Here is a 17805-nt window from a genome sequence, read left to right on the forward strand (position 1 = left end):
ATGCTCCAGTAATTCCACTCTGATAACAGGTTCACAAAAACACAGGGCTGGGGCCACAGCATGTTAGGCTAAGCTTCCACCTGCAGTGCTGGCATCTCATTGGGTTACCAATTCCAGTCTTGGCTGGTCCACATTTACTAAGCCAGCTCCCTGCAGTGGCCTGGGAAAGCAGCAAAAGATGGTCCAAAGCCTGGGCCCTGCATCCACATGAGAGACCTGGAAGAAGTTTCTGGCAACTAGCTTCAGATCAGCTCAGCTGCAGCCATTACAGCCTCTTGTGAACAGGTGACCCTGCAGATAGAAAATTCGCTTTTTCTCTCTCTGATTTACAAATCAAAACATTTTTAAAACTATATAAATGGAAGCAGTATTCATAACAAACTGTGAAAACACCTAATGATTTTATCAATAAAATATAATCTTCAACAATATTATTGGCTATAAAGAGGAATAACTTCCCATGTTTATACAACATAGATGAACTTTATAATATGTTGCTGAGCATGAAAAAAAAAAAAATCCAGCCACAAGACTCCACGCTTGAGAAAAGTCCAGGTAGGGAGATTAAAAAAAAAAAAAAAAAAAAGGGAGGGCTTGGTTTGTAAAAGAACAACTGGTCCTGACACAGTGGCTCAATTGGTTAATCCTTCCCTTACAAGCACTACGATACAGTATGTGCTGTGACAGTGTCCTGGCTGCTTCACTTGCTACCCAGCTCCCTGCTTGCGATCTTGGAAAGCAGCAGAGAGTGGTCCAAAGGCTTGGGACCCTGCACCCACCTGGGAGACAGGGCTCCTGATGGGCTCTGCTATGGCAGTTGTGGCCATTTGGGAAGTGAATTAGTGAATGGAAGATCTTTTTCTCTCTCTGTAAATCTGATGTGCCATTTTAAAAAAAGGAGAAGCAGCAGCAAAAGTGTTAACTTTGCTAAATGTGAACATGCTACCATGGTCATATTGTGGTGGTCATTTATTTTTGGTGCATGTCAAAGTAATAAGGGATAAAGTGTTATGTCACCAACTTACTGTCAAATGTTTCAGCAAAAAAGAAAACTAAGCTAATGTGACAGACACTAATTAAAAAATTAGTGAATTAAAAGGATACTAGATTGGCATTGTGGCTTAGCAGGTAAAGTCTGCCTTTTAGGCCTGTATCCCATGTGGTGCCAGCTGATGTCCCAACTGCTCTACTTCCCATCCAATTCCCCATAAGTGGCTTGAGAAAAACAGCAGAGGATGCCTCAGGTGTTTCAGTCCCCCACCCATGTGGGAAACCCGGAAGAGGCTCCTGACCTAAGACCAGCCCACCTCTGGATGCTGTGGCCATACGGAGAGCAAACCAGGAGGCAGAAGATTTCTTTCCCTATCCACCTCATTTTCAAATAAACAAGTAAATAAATAACTACACTTTAAAAATAGACTTTCTGAATATAGTTATACCAGATTCATATGTTTTAAATGAGTTTTCCAAAAATCTATCATAAATTAATACACTCAGGGGTTAGAAAAACACCTTTTGATCAAACACTTAAAATCTCTGAATGAAAAATGAATGCAAACTAATAAAAGGAATCACAGCATTTGAAAACAACTACCTAAAGAACAGCGTTGTGGTGCACTGGGGTAAGCTGTCATCTGCAGGACTGGCATCATACAGGCTCCAGTTCAAATCCCACTTGCCCCGCTTGTAATCTAGCTCCCTTGCATTACTAAGGCATCTCATTGCCCAGGAAAGCACCCATGGGGAGCACCCAGCTAGAGGTCCTGGCCTGGGGTTCAACTGTCAAGGCCATTTGGGGAGTAAACCATCAAACCAACAAATTCTCTCTTTCTCTTCATTCTAAGTCTTTAGAAAATAAAACATTACTTATCATTTCCTATGTATTGAGGCAAAGAATATACTACAAATACGTGAATTCAAATGAGAAATAAATGTTTACACAGTAACTCCAAGAATAATTTCTTATAAGTGAAAAACGGAAAACTTAAAATAGAAGAGTTGTGGTAGATAGTATCTTTGATTTCTTGGTTAAGGTGCTAACAACCAGCAATCAGCGGTCCAATCAGCACCAGATCATTTCTGACATGATGCACCAAATCTTTTTGTAGAAGTAAAAAGATGAGACAAACAAACGAGGTGGTGATGACTCAATTGACTAACCCTCCCCTTGCAAGTGCTAGTATCCCCATACTGCAATGGTTTGTGTCCCAGCTGCTGCACTTTCCATCCAGCTCCCTGATTGTGGCCTGGGAGAGCAGTAGGATGGCCCAAAGCCTTAGAACCCTGCACCACGTGTGGACCTGCACCCAAGGACAAGCTGCCACCTGCGCTCTGGACACGCACTAGGGCCAAGTTGCCACCTCCCCTTCCCGGACCCCTGTACCCTGGGGGTCTTACCTTGTAGATGTCCGTTTTCTCCTCAGAGGTCACATGGTGCTGGTGAAGCCCAGTGGGTCTGTGAACTCCTCCAGCCAGGCTCAAAGTCCAGGCACTCTGGGGGCGGCACCAACTCCACCTGGCACACAGCGGGCCCCATGTGGGTTCACCATGGCGGCCACCGTGAGGCCCTCCCCAGGTGGGGTGCAGGTGGACAGCAGGTGGGAGTAGGGTCAACTGGAGTCCACGAGCCCTGTCATGTCCTCTTGCGGGGCCCACAGTGCATCTTCGGGCAGCCCTAGGGCTTTCCATGCAGAGCCCAGCAGTGTGTCCTCTTCCTCTGCTGCTTCTTCACTGACTGAGGGTGCGGGGCCACAGCACCTTGCAGGAACTGACCATGCGGCCAATTGCTCCACCTCAGCACCCTCAGCACCACGCAGGATTTCTCCACCAATGGGGACCCTTTTCTTCCTCTTCTCCGACCCCAGGGCGCCTCGCTGTGCTTCCTTTCCTCGCCCTGGAGAAATTCTGCACTGCCCAACAGGGCCTGGGGCCCCTCACAGCACTGGGCCCTGCAGCGCAGGAGGGGAGAGATGCAGCTGCTTCTCCAGCATGGAGGACCTTGGAGGGCTCCAGGGGGCAGAGGTTGTGCTTCTGGAGAGGAGGACTCTCCCTCGCTGCCACCAGCACCACCTCCCGTGGGCGTCTCGATGGACATCCGACCTGCTCCACCTATTGTTCAAAAAAAAAAAAAAAGGTTTATTTATTTGTATTGGAAAGGCAGACTGGAATATAGAATGGGGGAGATAGAAGTTTATGTTCACTCAATCACACCCCTAATAGCCAAAATGAACCAGGAGGTTCTTCTTGGTCCCCCAAGTGAGTGCAGCTCCCTGCCTGTGGCCTGGGAAAGCAGTTGAGGACAGCCCAAAGCCACCGGTCCACAGTGATGTGCACTATAGCAGAGATGCGTATTTCCGTATCCAATGTCCTCCTGACTTGTTACTGAGGACAAGAACCTCCCTCAAGAACCATAGGCTCTGGCATGATGGTGTGGACTCAAATAGCTACAGGTGGGAGCAGGGCAGCAAGCTCAGCTGTGGCCTAAACACTGCAGAGGAGAGAGGTGGGCCAGATATCTGGGGGTTCGTGTAGTGTTCAGGTCCACAGGGACCCCGGCCATGCCTTAATCTTTCAAAGCCACCTGTGCAAAATTTGAGTGAGCAGAAAGGAGATGAAAGGTGGAGGCCAACTGCAGAGGAGAGGACCTCTTTGGCCTCAGCTGGGAAAGCTGTAGGGATGGCGCCTTCCGATACATGCATACATACACACACATCCTGTTCTTCTCTTCCATGTTTCTGGGGGAAGGCACATGCCACTTAGTGAATGACCTTTTCTTCCAATTCTGATAGTAAAATGGATGCTCCACCAGAAGGAGCACTGTTCTTTTGTCTTGCAACCTCCTGGCACACAACTGGAGTCATGCATGCTTCAGCTTAACCAGGCAGCCATGTCTCCTTGGAGTGCCTTTGGGAAGTTACATGGAAACATAACTTTAGAGAGTAATCAAGGTCAACCCCAGGAGTGACAAATGGCTCACAATGGCCATGAAGGGATGATGCTCCAAGCCAGGTGCAGGGCGCACAATGTGCATGTCCTTCTAACACACCAGTCCCATGGATACCATTGTCAAATGTGCAATGGAACGCAGACCTGCTGGTGTTGTGCACCTGTCCCAGGTTCACAGCACAAGGTCAGAATGTGGAGTCACAGAGGTGGCCTAGATGGGATCTCCAGGAGCCTCACATTACATGAGTGACAGTATCACGCCAATGACTTGGGCATTTCCAGGCTGATGTCTCTCTCCTGGAAGCTGTGGCATGGAGCAGTTCTTCTGGGAAAGTTGTCCAGGTCCAGGCCTTCAGCTTGCCTGAATCCTGGCCCTCAGACAGCAGCCTGAGTGGGGCTGGTAGCCTGGCAGACAGCAGCCTTTTATTAGACAAACTGCAGAGCCAAATGCTCTAGCATTTCCATGGAATGCAGTGAGTCTAGGGATTGGAAAGTGTCAGGGGCTTCCTCTGGGAAAGCCTTTCCTATACAGTGATGGAAAGTGATCCTGGCCGAGGATGGCCCTGGGGTCCCCCATTCAGGTGAGGCTGTCCTTCATCCTGCAGTCAGACTGGGGAAGGTAAGAAGCAGGCCAGGAACAGGGCGGTAGTGGTCTTTTTGTCTCTGTTCCCCTGTGTGTATTAGCTTTTTTGCCAAGAAGCCCCATGTGTAGACTTCCAGGGTTCTCCTTTAAACCCACTTCTGGCCTCATCTCTTCTAGGGCAGGACTCACCCCCTCCTCTGACATCTGGGCCTTCCTGCACTGTCCCGCTGCAGACCCAGCCTCTATACACATGGAGCCTCAGGCTTGCCACGGATCCTGGGCAACATCTGGCCTCTCTGGGAAACAGGCCAGGCTCACCAAGCCAGAAGCTATGAATTCCATTTGGGCTTCCCGTGGTGGGTGTCAGGGATCCAAGGTTTTGGTCTTCCACATGCCACTTTTCAGAGTGCACCTCAGTAAGATGCTGGAATTGAAAGCTGCACCAGCACGGGAAATGGGTAACCTGCTGTGGCTTGTGCAACCCAATGGGTTCTAACTACCTGCATCTGATACTTGCTCTCTCTGGACCTATGTTTTTAACTAAAATGAATTATGTATAGTTGAAGGTTGCTAAAGAGAACACTAGTTTTCTGTGTTTGAATCAAACTCTCACAGCATAAAAGCTTGACATACATTATAAATCCAAGAATTGCACACAGAAATCTTACACTGAGCATTTCTTCAAGCCTCTCCAGGAAACACTGACACCCCTATAGTCAGCTCTTTTCTGCTCCAGCCAGCAGAGCCAGTAACCTGGACAGGGAGAGGGACTGGGGATGAAGTCCTGACAGGAAAACAGTAATGGTAGAAGTCTGGTCTCTGGAAGCCTTCCTTTACTACTCCTTTTACACTCCTCCCCCTCCAGTCCTTTAGCTAAACAATAGGATGCTAATGAGTCCAATTAGTCTAGGTGCCTTTAGCAGCAATCCCATTTCCTGAACTGCTCAGCTTAACGAGTGCTAATTAACTCCTCAGCCCACAACACTTTTCAATTTGTGAAATAACACCTGTCTCCTGTTGAACTCAAAATAACCAAAAATAGGAAAAGGAGTGCATAAATTATTTGTTATTTGGAACTATTTTAAGTTATCAGCAGTTATGTAGGAATAGACAGAGAAACTTTCTTGCAAACTTAGTGGGGTGTTAGTGTGATGTTCCTGAGAAGCCAAAATTGTTGGAAAATTTTTCCCCTTATATTTTCTTTACATGGAAGTCAAAGCTACAGTGAAAGAGGCAGAATCAGAGATGAAGAGATAGAGAGATAGACAGAAAGGCAGAGATGTAGCAAAACCAGTACTGACAGGGACATTCAGAACATTGAAAAATATCAAAATCAAAATCCCAACCATTTGATCATGGCTCATTGCTACTAAGAAACCATGTGAGCTTGAAGGCCAAAGGGCCGTGTGACCTTTTGCACTGAGGAGCTCCAATTTTCATGAACCAAGGTCCACCCAAGTCTGGGTATCTCACAGGTGGCTCCAAGTAATTAAGTGGGTGGTTAACTTATGCACTGAACCAAAGAAGAGCCAGGCATGGGCTGTCCAGCCCAGATAGGTAGGGAATTTGTGGTATTTCCCACCTCACCTTGCAAGCTACTGTGAATTACCCCTTTTCAAGCTATTGTGGGTTATTGGGCCCCTAAAAAACCCTGTGAATGTGATGTTCAGGGTCGCATTCCAGTAAGAGCTGCTGGTCCCGCTGGCCAGTGGGTCAGTTGGTTGCCTGCTCTCAACCAAGAACCTCTGTGTTGGTGATGGCTGGAAGCCCTAGCTCGAGCTTGAATAAACCGCCCTTGTGTGCTTACATCAACTTCAGATTCCTGGGGATCTCAAAATCTGGTCATAACAGCATCAGGTGTTTACAAATAGAAATATCACAAACAAATGATCTAATAAGATATACCAAGGACTTACTTTAAAAATGCAAGAAGCAAAAAATGATAAAAAAAATCACAGCAATAACAAATGCAATCGAACCTAAAAAACTACAAATTGTAACAAGAGCCAGTTTTTAAAGAAGATGAGCAAAACAAACTTTCAGCCAGACGAGTAAAGAAATGCAAGAAAGAAAAAGCAAGTAAAATTAGAGATGAAAAGGAAAACATTTTAGAAAACTAGTAAGGTGATCTCTCCTTGCTGAATAAACCTTTTGATCATTATAGGGTGTCCTTCTTCCTCTTTTTTTTTAAAAAGATTTATTTTTATTTTTTTATTTTTTTTTGGAAAGGCAGATATACAGAGAGGAGAGACAGAGAGGAAGATCTGTCCCATGATTCACTCCCCAAGTGAGCACAACGGCAATTGTTATGCTAATCCGAAGCCAGGAGCCTCATCTGGGTCTCCCACGCAGGTGCAGGGTCCCAAAGCTTTGGGCCGTCTTCCACTGCCCTCCCGGGCCACGGAAAGGGACCTGGAAGGGAAGCGGGGCTGCCGGGATTAGAACCGGCACGCATATGGGATCCTGGGCATGCAAGGCGAGGACCTTTAACCACTTGTGCCACCGCTCTGGGCCCCCTTCTTCCTCTTTTAATGCTTTACACATTAAAGCCTATATCATCTGATATAAGAGTGGCTATACCAGCTCGTGTTTCCTTTTCCATTAGCCTGGAATATCTTTCTCCATCCTTTGACCTTCAGTTTCTGCTGATCTTTGCTGGTGAGATGTGCCTTCTCTAGGCAACAGATAGATAGATATTTGGTTTTAATCCAATTCAATAAGCTACAGTGCTTGATTGATGAGTTCAAGCCATTTACATTCAGGGTTAATACAGATAGGTAGAAATTTGTTCCTGTCATTTTAGCAATAGGTTCTTCATTGATGTGTTCATAGGTATTCCAAGACCACCAAAGGAGGTTTGAAATAGAGGAAAACTACAGTTTTTTTTTCTACGAAAGTTTGATTTATGTATTAGGTAGAGCTTGAGGAAAAAAAATACTGAAATCAAATAATCACAGTAACATACTATGCTAAGAGTTATGTGAATATAGTCATTGATCTAAACAAATCTTATTTTAATTTCATTTTTCCTATGAGACAAAACACATTTTGACTTCTCTTCAGCATATCCAAATTGCCAACATCATTGCTGTTGTATTTTGAGATCATTTTTGTAAAATAAGAGAATATCTCAGGAATGGGCCTGATGCTATTGCTCAGTGGCAAATTTCCTCCCTTTGCATGTTTCAGGGGCCCATGTGGGCACCGATTTGTGTCTTGGCTGCTTCACTTCCATTCCAGCTCCCTGTTTGCACCTTTAGAAAGCCTTTGGGACCTGCACCCATGGGGGAGACATGGAATGGGCTCCTGCTTCTGGGCTTTCGATCAGTTCAGTTGCAGCCACTGTAGCCACTTAGGACGTGAACCCAGAACAAAAGACATTTCTCTGTGTCTCTACGACTCTGCCTTTCCAATAAATAAATAAATAAAATCTTAAAAAAAGAAGAAAAGCATATCTGGTTACCAGCATTGGGGTGCCATGAAAGCCAGTAAGATAATTAAGATGGATATTAAACAGGGGCAAAAGAATAAATCCCATTCCAGACAGGATGGAGGACCACACAAGTGAGATTTCACCACACTAATCAGAATACCACACAACTGAAAACTTACAAACTGCTTACTACCAGAATTTTCCATGCACTCTTTTAATGCAATTGGCTGTACGTAATCAAAACCACAGAACAATGTATAAAACCATGGACTGACTTAGGATTGGCCATAGGGGGGGATTATTACAACAAAACAGTTCAGAAATAACACTGTACAATTATACTCAAATGATTCTCAATACAGGTAGCCTAGCTAAATCAATCGAACAATATTGTTTTAAACAAATAGTGCTCATCAAAATTGAATATTCATATGCCTTCCATCCCAAATAACTAACCTGCGTATGTACCTGATGTTATACACAGGAAAATAAACAGTTGAGGATGAACCTAAATGTAAAAGCCAATAGTTACAACCCCACTTGTGAGACCCACATCTCACACGCCAGTGCCTGAGTTCAAGTCCCAGCGCCATTCCTAACTCAGCTTCCTGCCTGGCAGGCAACAGATGACTGTGTAAGTATTTGAATCCCTGTCACCCACAAGAGAAATCTGGATTGAGTTCCTGGCTTTACCCTGGCTGGGAGTGAACCAGCAGATGGAAGCTTTATCCCTTCTCTCTTTCAAATAAAATGAAAATAAGGGAAAAACTGAACTCAAAAGGAAATGCTCTATAACAAAAGCGAAAACCACAGAACTTCTACATGGAGAAAAAAAAAATGACTACAGCCACAGATAAGGAAAATGCTTCCTAAATGATACGAAAACTAAAATCCATCAAAGGAAAACAGGTTCTGCAAACCACTCTTTCAAGCAGATACTATCAGAAAAATGAAAACACAAATTACACACAAGAATAAAGTTTTTGTAAATCATGTGTCTGACTAAGGACTTGCATTTAGTATAACAAAGTATACTTTTCTTAAGAGTGTTCAAAGCCAACCCAACAAACACTCCACTGAGGAAGATGCACAAACAGCTAACATGAACAGAAACAATGCACATCATCAGTAGCCTTTAGGAAAATGCAAATTAAACTACAAGGAAATACCAGTACATACTTAATAAAATGGCCAGAACCAAAACAAGAGACAACACATGTTTGCCAGAACATGGAAAAACCGGAAGCCTCTACATTACTGGGGGGATGTAAAATGGTTCAGCCACATATGTCCACACAAAGTGTTATACCTAAACAGGCATTACTATTATTCCTAACAGCCAAACACTGGAACAATCCATCGATCTTCAACTAGTAAACAAGTAGAAAGGTACGTAAATACAAGGAAAATACTATTCACCAATAAAAACAAATGAAGTGGGGCCCAACACAGTAGTCTAGCAGTTAATCCTCAACTGGCATGCTCTGGGATCCCACATGGGCACCATTCAGGCCCTAGCTGCTCCAGCTTCTCCCCCTGCCCCCCTCCCCCAGCTCCCTGCTTGTAGCCTGGGAAAGCAGTCAAGGATGGACCAAAGCCTTGGGACCCTACACTCACGTGGGAGTCCCAGAAGAAGCTCCTGGCTCCTGGCTTCAGACTGCCTCAGCTCTGGACACTGCAGCCACTTGGAGAGTGAATCAGTGGATGTAAGATCTCTCTCTTTCTCTTTCTCTCTCTCTCAACTTGCCTTTCCAACATAAAATAATTTTGAAACATTCTCCCCCAAAAAAGTTTTATTTTTATTGGAAAGGCAGATTTACAGAGAGAAAGATTTTTTTCATCCACTACTTCACCCCTCACATGGCCACAACAGCCGCAGCTGAGCTGCCAGAAAGCAGGAGTTCCTTCCTGGTCTCCCGCGGGTGCAGGGTCCCAAGGCTCTGAGTTGCCCTCAAGTGCTTTCCCAGGCCACAGGCAGGGAGCTGGATGGAAAGTGAAACAGTTAGGATATAAACCAGAGCCCAAATGGGATCCTGGCACATACAAGGTAGGGATTTTGGCCACTAGGCCACCATGCCAGGCCCAATTTATCCACTTCTAAGAAAAATGCTGCAACTCACCATAATACTGACACCAGACTGGAACAGCTCTATGGGTAGAGAATTCTTTCATAGTGAGAATTCAAGCGACACCCAGTTGGCAGATATTCCAAGCAGATATTAACTTTAGACCGCTACTTTTCTTTGGTGACCATTTCAACACCTCCTTTGCTGCCAACAATCTGAATTAAAAAAAAAAAAAGTAAAAATTAGTATTTAAGTAGAGTCAAGCATTCTCTGCTAAACACATAAATTACTCTGGGCTTCAATTTTAGATTTCAACAAATAAATGACAATAGTGACATCTGTAATATTTACAGGCAAACAAAAATATATAATGATTATTAAGGCTTCTTTGTTGCTTTTCTTGTTAAGACTTATTTATTGGGCCCAGCACGGTAGCCCAGTGGCTAAAATCCTCGACTTGTAGAAGCTGCTATACCATATGGGTATATGTGCCTATCCCACCAGCTCTGCTTCCCATCCAACTCCCTGATTGTGGCCTGGAAAAGCAGTCGAGGATGGCCCAAAGACTTGGGATCCTGCACCCACGTGGGAAACCTGGAAGAGGCTCAAGGCTCCGGGCTTTGGATCATGTAGCACCAGGCTTTGTGGTCACTTGGCGAGTGACTCATCAGGCAGAAGAACTTCTCTGTTTCTCATCCTCTGTGCATATCTGACTTTGTAATAAAAAAAAATAATCTTTTTAAAAAGATTGATTTATTTTTGGGCCCAAAGCAACAGCCTAGTGGGTAAAGTGCTCGACTTCCATACGCCAGGATTCTATATGAGCACTGGTTCATGCCCTGGCTGCGCCACATCCCATCCAGCTCCCTGCTTGTGGCCTGAGAAAGCAGTCAAAGACGGCCCACACCCTTGGGACCCTGCACCCATGTGGGAGACCTGTCAGAATTTCCTATCGTCAGACTAGCTCAGTTCTGGCCACTTGTGCAGTGATCCAGCTTACAGAAGATCTTTTGCTCTGTCTCTCCTTCCCTCTGTATATCTGACTTTCCAAATGAATAATTTAATTAAAAAAAAAAACTTTATTATTTGGAAAGGCAGATCAGGTTTACAGAGAAAAAGAGAGGCAAAAAATGATGTTCATCCACTGAATCATTACCCAAATGGCCATAATGGCCACAGCTGAGGTGAGCCAGACATTTCTTCTGATTCCCACAGGGGGATAAGGTCCCAAGGTTTTGAGCCACCCTCTTCCTCTTTCTCAGATCGCAAGCGAGGAGCTGTATGGGAAGTGGAGCCACCAGGACACTCACTCAACCATAAGGGATCCTGGCACTTACAGGTGAGCATTTAGTCATTGAGCCCTCATGCCAGTCCCTCTCACGGAGTTTTTCTTGTTTGTTTGTTAGTTAGTTTGTTAAGGCTTATTTATTTTTATTGCAAAGTCAGATTTACAGAGAGGAGAAGAGACAGAGAAGATCTTCCGTCCATTGATTCACTCCCCAAGAGACTGCCACGGCTAGAACTGAGCCAATTATCCAAAGCTAGCAGCCAGAAGCCTCCTCCAGGTCTCCCATGTGGGTGCAGGGTCCCAAAACTTTGGACCATCTTTAACTGCTTTCTTGGGCCATAAGCAGAGAGGATGGGAAGCAGGGCTAACAGGATTAGAACCAACGCCCATATGGGATCCTGACACATTCAAGGCAAAGACTTTAGCCACTAGGATACCATACTGAACCCTCTCTCAAAAGTTTTAAACTCTAAGGCCCGGCGCGGTGGCGCAAGGGGTTAAAGGTCCTCGCCTTGCACGCCCGGGATCCCATATGGGCGCCGATTCTAATCTCGGCAGCCCCGCTTCCCTTCCAGCTCCCTGCCTGTGGCCTGGGAAAGCAGTCGAGGACGGCCCAAAGCTTTGGGAACCTGCACACACGTGGGAGACCCAGAAGAGGCTCCTGGCTTCAGACCGGCATAGTATCGGCCTGTTGCGCTCACTTGGGGAGTGAATCATCAGACAGAAGATCTTCCTCTCTGTCTCTCCTTCTCCTCTCTGTATATCTGCCTTTCCAATGAAAAAATAATAAAAATAAATCTTTAAAAAAAGAAAAAGTTTTAAACTCTAAAGTTTAATTCATATTAGAGTGCCTACACTGAAACTAGACATTTAACAGATTTACTCTATGTGTACCTCTTGTCTGGTTTGAAGACCAGCCGAATTTCTGTCTCTAACTAAATTATTCATACTATACAAAATAAAAGGCAACAGATAAAAGGCTCAGCTGCCGGTTCCACTCACATGGAAACCCAGACTGAGTTCCTGACTCCTGGATGTGGCTTGGCCCTGCGCTAGTAACTGCAGACGTGTGGGCAGTGATCAGCGGAAGGGAGGTCTCCCTGTTGGATTCTCTGCCACTCAAATAAATTACAAATAAGTCACAATGGGTTAAGAATAAACACAGCAACATTCTCAGCAGCAATCATGGAAAGGAAGAAACAAACTTTCACATCATTTTACTGAACTAAAATGATTCATAATTTAATTTTTAAAATCTGTATTCTTATTCAAAAGTGAAATGAGAAGAGCTCTTCCATCCACAGGAGCTTCATCCAGGTCTTCCATTATAGGCGACAAGGGCTCAAGAACCTGTGCCATCTTCTGGTGATTGTCCCAGGCCATCAGCAGGGGTTGATCGGAGTAGAACAGCCAGGACCTGAACAGTGGGCTGGCAGCTGTGCAGGCAGCAGCTCTACTCATCACAAAACCAACTCAGTCTCACATCATTGCAAAAGCTCTCCACAAAAGCAAGATTCTTTTTGCTGAATATGCATGTATGTGTATATGTTAAAACTCAAAGCAACAAGCATGGAAGAGACAGACATGTTTCTTCCATCCAGTGGTCCACTCCCCAGATGGCCACAATGGCCAGGCTAAAGCCAGAAGCTGGAACTCCGTCTGGGCCTCCACATGGGTACAGGGATCTAAGGAACTGGGCCATCTTCACCTTTTCCCCTCAGGTCATTCTCAGGCAGCTGGATGAAGGCAGAGCAGTCAGGACTCACACTGGCAACATAGGCAGCAATTCCATCCACAACACCACACAGGCCTCAAGAAGCAAGTGTCTACTTCACTTCCCACTGACCTTCTTCCTCATTATACTAGAACATATGATCTATCAAAAACATAAGGAAAACAAAGACCTGCAACACAGGACGAAGCAAAAGGAAAGCCCCAGAGGTTCTAGGCTACTAGCTAACCTTAAAAACAGCTGGTCTGGAGTGAGCAGCAAAGATAACTCAGGAAACAGCATCCCATAAAGGTATCAGCTGATGTCCTGGCTGCTCCACCGCCCATCCAGCTCCTGGCTTGTGGCTACGAAGGCAATAAAGGACGTATCAAGTCCTTGGTACCCTGCATTCAGGCTGGAGACTCAGAAGGACTGGCTCAGCCCCAGCTATTAGGATCATTTGGTAAATTTGATGATGGATGGAGGATCTCTGTCTCTCCTTCTCTCTGCACTACTCTTTCCAATAAAAATAAGTGAATCTTAAATATAGAGAGATCCAGGGCCTGGTAGAATGGCTCATTGGCTAAATCCTCACCTTGCAAGCACCAGGATCGCATAGAGCTTACAGTTCCAGGTTCTAGCTGCTATACTTGGCATCCAATTCCCTGCTTCTCTTTCCCTCCCTTCCTCTCCTTACAAGAGACTGGTAAGTTGTATTAAAAGCAATTAAAAATACCAAGCATGAGTTTACTCAAAAGCAGAGAAATAAACTGACGGAAGCCCAAGAATGTGGACTGGGCCTCCTCAGGTGCTGAGGCCTGTGCAATGTTTGGACAGTGTGCCCCAAAGCACAGTTCATCTGGGCCAGCTGGGGACATCAAGTGCCACATCAGGAAATGCAAAGCAGAACAGATCAGATCATTCTCCTGGCCAAGCTTGCACCAAGTACCCGGGTCTCTGGATGCACTAAGGTGGACTTGGGCAGCCAGCGGATCTGGAAAAGATCTTCTCAACCCTGATGCAATAAAGCTAACAATGTGTCAGAACTGCCCAAACCACTCAAGCAACACTCTGGGAATGTTCTTCCTCACATCGGGGTCTCTAAGGTGTCATCAAAAGGCCATCTCCTATCCCCGGGAGCTGATGCAGTTCAACAGCAAGGAGCGGCCCCCTCCACTCCAACACCTCACTTCCATCAGTGGACAGATCAACAAAACAGAAAATCAGCCAAGAAACAACAGGGCTAATCTGCACTATGGACTAACAGAACTTCATTGCCATCTGAGAGAACTCATTCCACACCTCCAGAAACCATCCTTTTCATCAGTACCTTGAACTTTCTTATCATGGTTCACTGCTAAGATATAAAGCAAAAGTCTCAATAATTTTTTTTTAAAAATGAAACCATATCATTTCTCTTTTCTGATTACATTCTGATCACAATCTAATTCAGTTAGAAATTAATGACTTACAAATATCTAAAAGATACGTAAACTCACACATGACTTAACAAATTGCTCCTAAGCAAAGAGCCACAGAAGAAATCAAGGAGAATCAAAAGCTTCCTGTAAACAAATGGAGATAGCACAATGCATCAGAATTGAAGGGACACAACAACAGCAGTGCTGACAGGGACATTTGGGGCGGTCAGTGCTTATACTAAGAAATGGAAAGGCATCAGATAAACGGCATCAAGGCAAAAGACAAACAACACAAACCACAAAATTACTAGGAGGAAAGAAATTAGACAATAAACAAAATAGAAAAAAAGATAAAAGATCAATGAAGAACACATTTACTGAAAACTAAGCAACACTGATATATCACTAACCCAAATAAGAAAAAAAGGAAAGAGAGAGAGAGAGAGAGACAAAGAGAGAAAGGAAAAAAGGAAGGACATCCCCAAGGACAGAAATGGAGCAGGCCTGGCAGGAAAGCACGAACCCGAGGCACCTGTGCCCACTCTACACAGAGACCACACTGCGTGCTAGACCCCAGCTTCCCTCTCATCTCTGCACCAAGGACTCCAGCCCTCCCAGAAAACAACACACAAAGCACAAAGCCACAGCCTGCCATGATGACCCCCACCCTGAGGGCGAAGCCACCACCTGAGCTTCTCCACCCAGAATGCAGGACTAAGCTGCCACCTGAGCTCCTGGATCTGATGCCTAGGGCAAAGAAACCTCATGCCTTTCATGGACCATGCCAATGACCAAGCTGCCACCAGCCCTCCCAGACAACACACAAAAGGGCCAAGGCACTGCCTGCCCTCCAGGAACACTCACCAAGGACCAAGCCACCGCCTGCCTCCTGGACCCTGCACCTAGGGACAAGCCACTACCTGCCCTCCTAGACCCCACGCAGATGGCCAAGCTGCAATCTCGCCTCCTGGAATCCTCACTGAGTGCTAAGCCATGGCCCATCCTCCTAAACCCTGCAGGCAGGCAAGCAGCCACCTCCACTCCTGCACCATTGTGATGGAGATGGCCAAACTACCCTTGCCCTAGGGGACAAGCTTCCACCTGCGCTCCCACACACAGGTGCTAAGGCCAAGCTGCCGCCTCCCCTTCCTGGATCACTAGAACTTGGGGGTTCTTACCTTGTAGGTGTCCGTGTTTTCAGTAACAGGTCGGATGGTGCTGATGAAGCCCAGTGGGTCTATCAAGTCCTGCAGCGAGGCTCAGAGACCAGGCACTCTGGGGGCGGCACCAACTCGCACATAGCTGGCCCCAGGTCCACCATGGCAGCCACTGCGAGACCCTCCCCAGGTGGGGGGCAGGTGGACAGCAGGCAGGATGATTTTCAGCTGGAGTCCATGAGCCCTTACGTCCTCTCCCGGAGCCTGCTGCACATCTTCGGCAAGAGAACAGTTCCACTCTGGAGAACCCAGTGACTTGTCCTCTTTCTCCACTGGCTCTTCACTGACTGAGTGTGCGAGGCCGCAGCATCTCGCAGGAAGTGACCAAGCGGCCAATATCTCCACGTCAGCACCACGCAGGATTCCTCCACTGGATGCCCCGCCGCCCTTGGGGACCCTTTTCTTCCTCCTCCTGGACACCAGGGCGCCCTGCTGTGCTTCCTCTCCTCACCCTGGGAAGTTCTGTGTGGTCAGATGGGGATGGGGGCTCCTTGCTGCACTGGGCTCTGGAGGCCCACTTAGAGACATGCAATTTTAGGTTTTGACTGCTGTACAAATAAAATGTGATCTATCAGTTTTGACATATTTCATGTTGGTTTTGAAAAACTGTACACTATATTTGTCTTTTAAGAAACTTCTTCCATGGTTCTTATTGTTTCATTTATTCATTCAACAAAAATCTCTCAGAATTTTTCTTTGGATCGAGAACTCTATGTGGCAACCAAGGCACAGGCGCTTTGAAAATAATTAATTTGTAAGGAGTTCAGGTGAAAGCCTAATTTTTTAAATGGATGAACGATTAAAAATGAAACAGAGTTATTGCCATGTTGGTGCAAGGAGATTAGATGATCATGTGAAAATTACCTGAAAATGAGTTGAACAGCTATGCTATCTTGTGAATTCTTTCAACATGTTTAAAAGTAAATTCTAGTTTTAAGTTTATTGTAAACGGAGAGGCAGAGAAGGAGAGAAAGAGAGACGGAGCGAGAGCCAAATTCTAAATAACATTGCAAATACCTACACTACTATAGGCTACATCAGTCAAACACCAGGAGCCACGCGCTCAAGTCCATTTTCCCATGTGGGTGGCAATGAATAGGCTATGTGAGCTATAACCTGTAGGCTTCCGTTATCAGAAAGCCAGGTTTGGCACTCCACCATGGCATGAAGGTGTCCAAGGCAGTATCTTCACCATTTGACTAATGTCTACCTCCCTGAAAGAATTACTATCATGCGAAGAAATGGTAGGTCCCACTTGAAACCAAAAGAGATTCCTTGAGAATTTAGAGGGAGAGGAAGAGGTAGTAAGTAGTGAATGAATTTTGACAAAAGAACCAGCATAGACTTGAAAAATGCTTTTGGGAAGATGGGAGAAATTAAGGTTGATGACAACAGCTGTCCAAACTAGCATCATTACAGAAATAATTAAGGGGAAATAGTTGGAAATATTTAACATGTAGAAATGCATGGATATATGCATTGGTGCATGAAAGCAAGGAAAAAAAATAAAAGCATTATTATTTCATATCAGGTTACACACTACGGTGCAGAAATTCATTATAGTTCATAGAAAAACAACGAGAATCTGTTTTGATTATTGTGTCAGGGGGTGTTAGCAATAGTGAAGTTTGACATTTTTTGCGTCATAATAGCGGAGATTATGATAGGATTAAATGGGGACCAAGAGAGCTGTCTAGATTCCAGATATGGATTATGGAGTTATCAACTGCAATCACAATTAAATTTGAAAAATAATAGAGGGAGCAGATGCTAAGGCAAGAAAATCCTTATCAAAGAAATGGTCATCTGGAGGAGAAAAATGTTCCTTAGAATAGGTGAGCTCTTACTTGACAGTGAAAAAAATTGTTTTGCATAGAAAATTATGGAGGATAACTCAACAATATAGCATTATGAAGCACAGGCTAAAAACACTCAGTGCTTTCAAGTGCTAAGTAAAATCAAATAACACAGTGGCCAAACATTTGCCCATCACTATGGAATGTGAGAGGAAAGTAACTGTGTCTCCTGGAGTAGATTCAGTAGAGTCATGCACATAGTCAAAGGCAATTTATAATACATAGAACTGGGCCTGGATGATAGAGCAATGGTTAAGGTCCCCACCTTGAACCTATCGGGATCCC

The 17805-nt window shown here is 45.2% G+C and overlaps 1 long non-coding RNA gene across 3 annotated transcripts in view; it reads right to left on the reverse strand.

Annotated features, from left to right (window-relative positions):
- Positions 1-2691: 2691 nt before the first annotated feature.
- Positions 2692-17805, reverse strand: part of LOC121168026 — a 72697-nt gene continuing 57583 nt past the window's right edge. For 2 of the 3 annotated variants that reach the window (XR_005885673.1, XR_005885674.1), the window contains exons 3-4: positions 10082-10242; positions 2692-3108 (exon numbers count right to left, since the gene is read on the reverse strand). This is a non-coding gene — a long non-coding RNA (uncharacterized LOC121168026). Of the gene's footprint in view, positions 3109-10081; positions 10243-15625; positions 15996-17805 lie in introns of those variants that run through there. The other variant, XR_005885672.1, reaches the window with a different exon arrangement.

The sequence above is a fragment of the Ochotona curzoniae genome, unplaced genomic scaffold, assembly GCF_017591425.1.
Source record: "Ochotona curzoniae isolate NIBS_2020 unplaced genomic scaffold, NIBS_Ocur_1.0 patch441, whole genome shotgun sequence".
Taxonomy (NCBI): Eukaryota; Metazoa; Chordata; class Mammalia; order Lagomorpha; family Ochotonidae; genus Ochotona; species Ochotona curzoniae.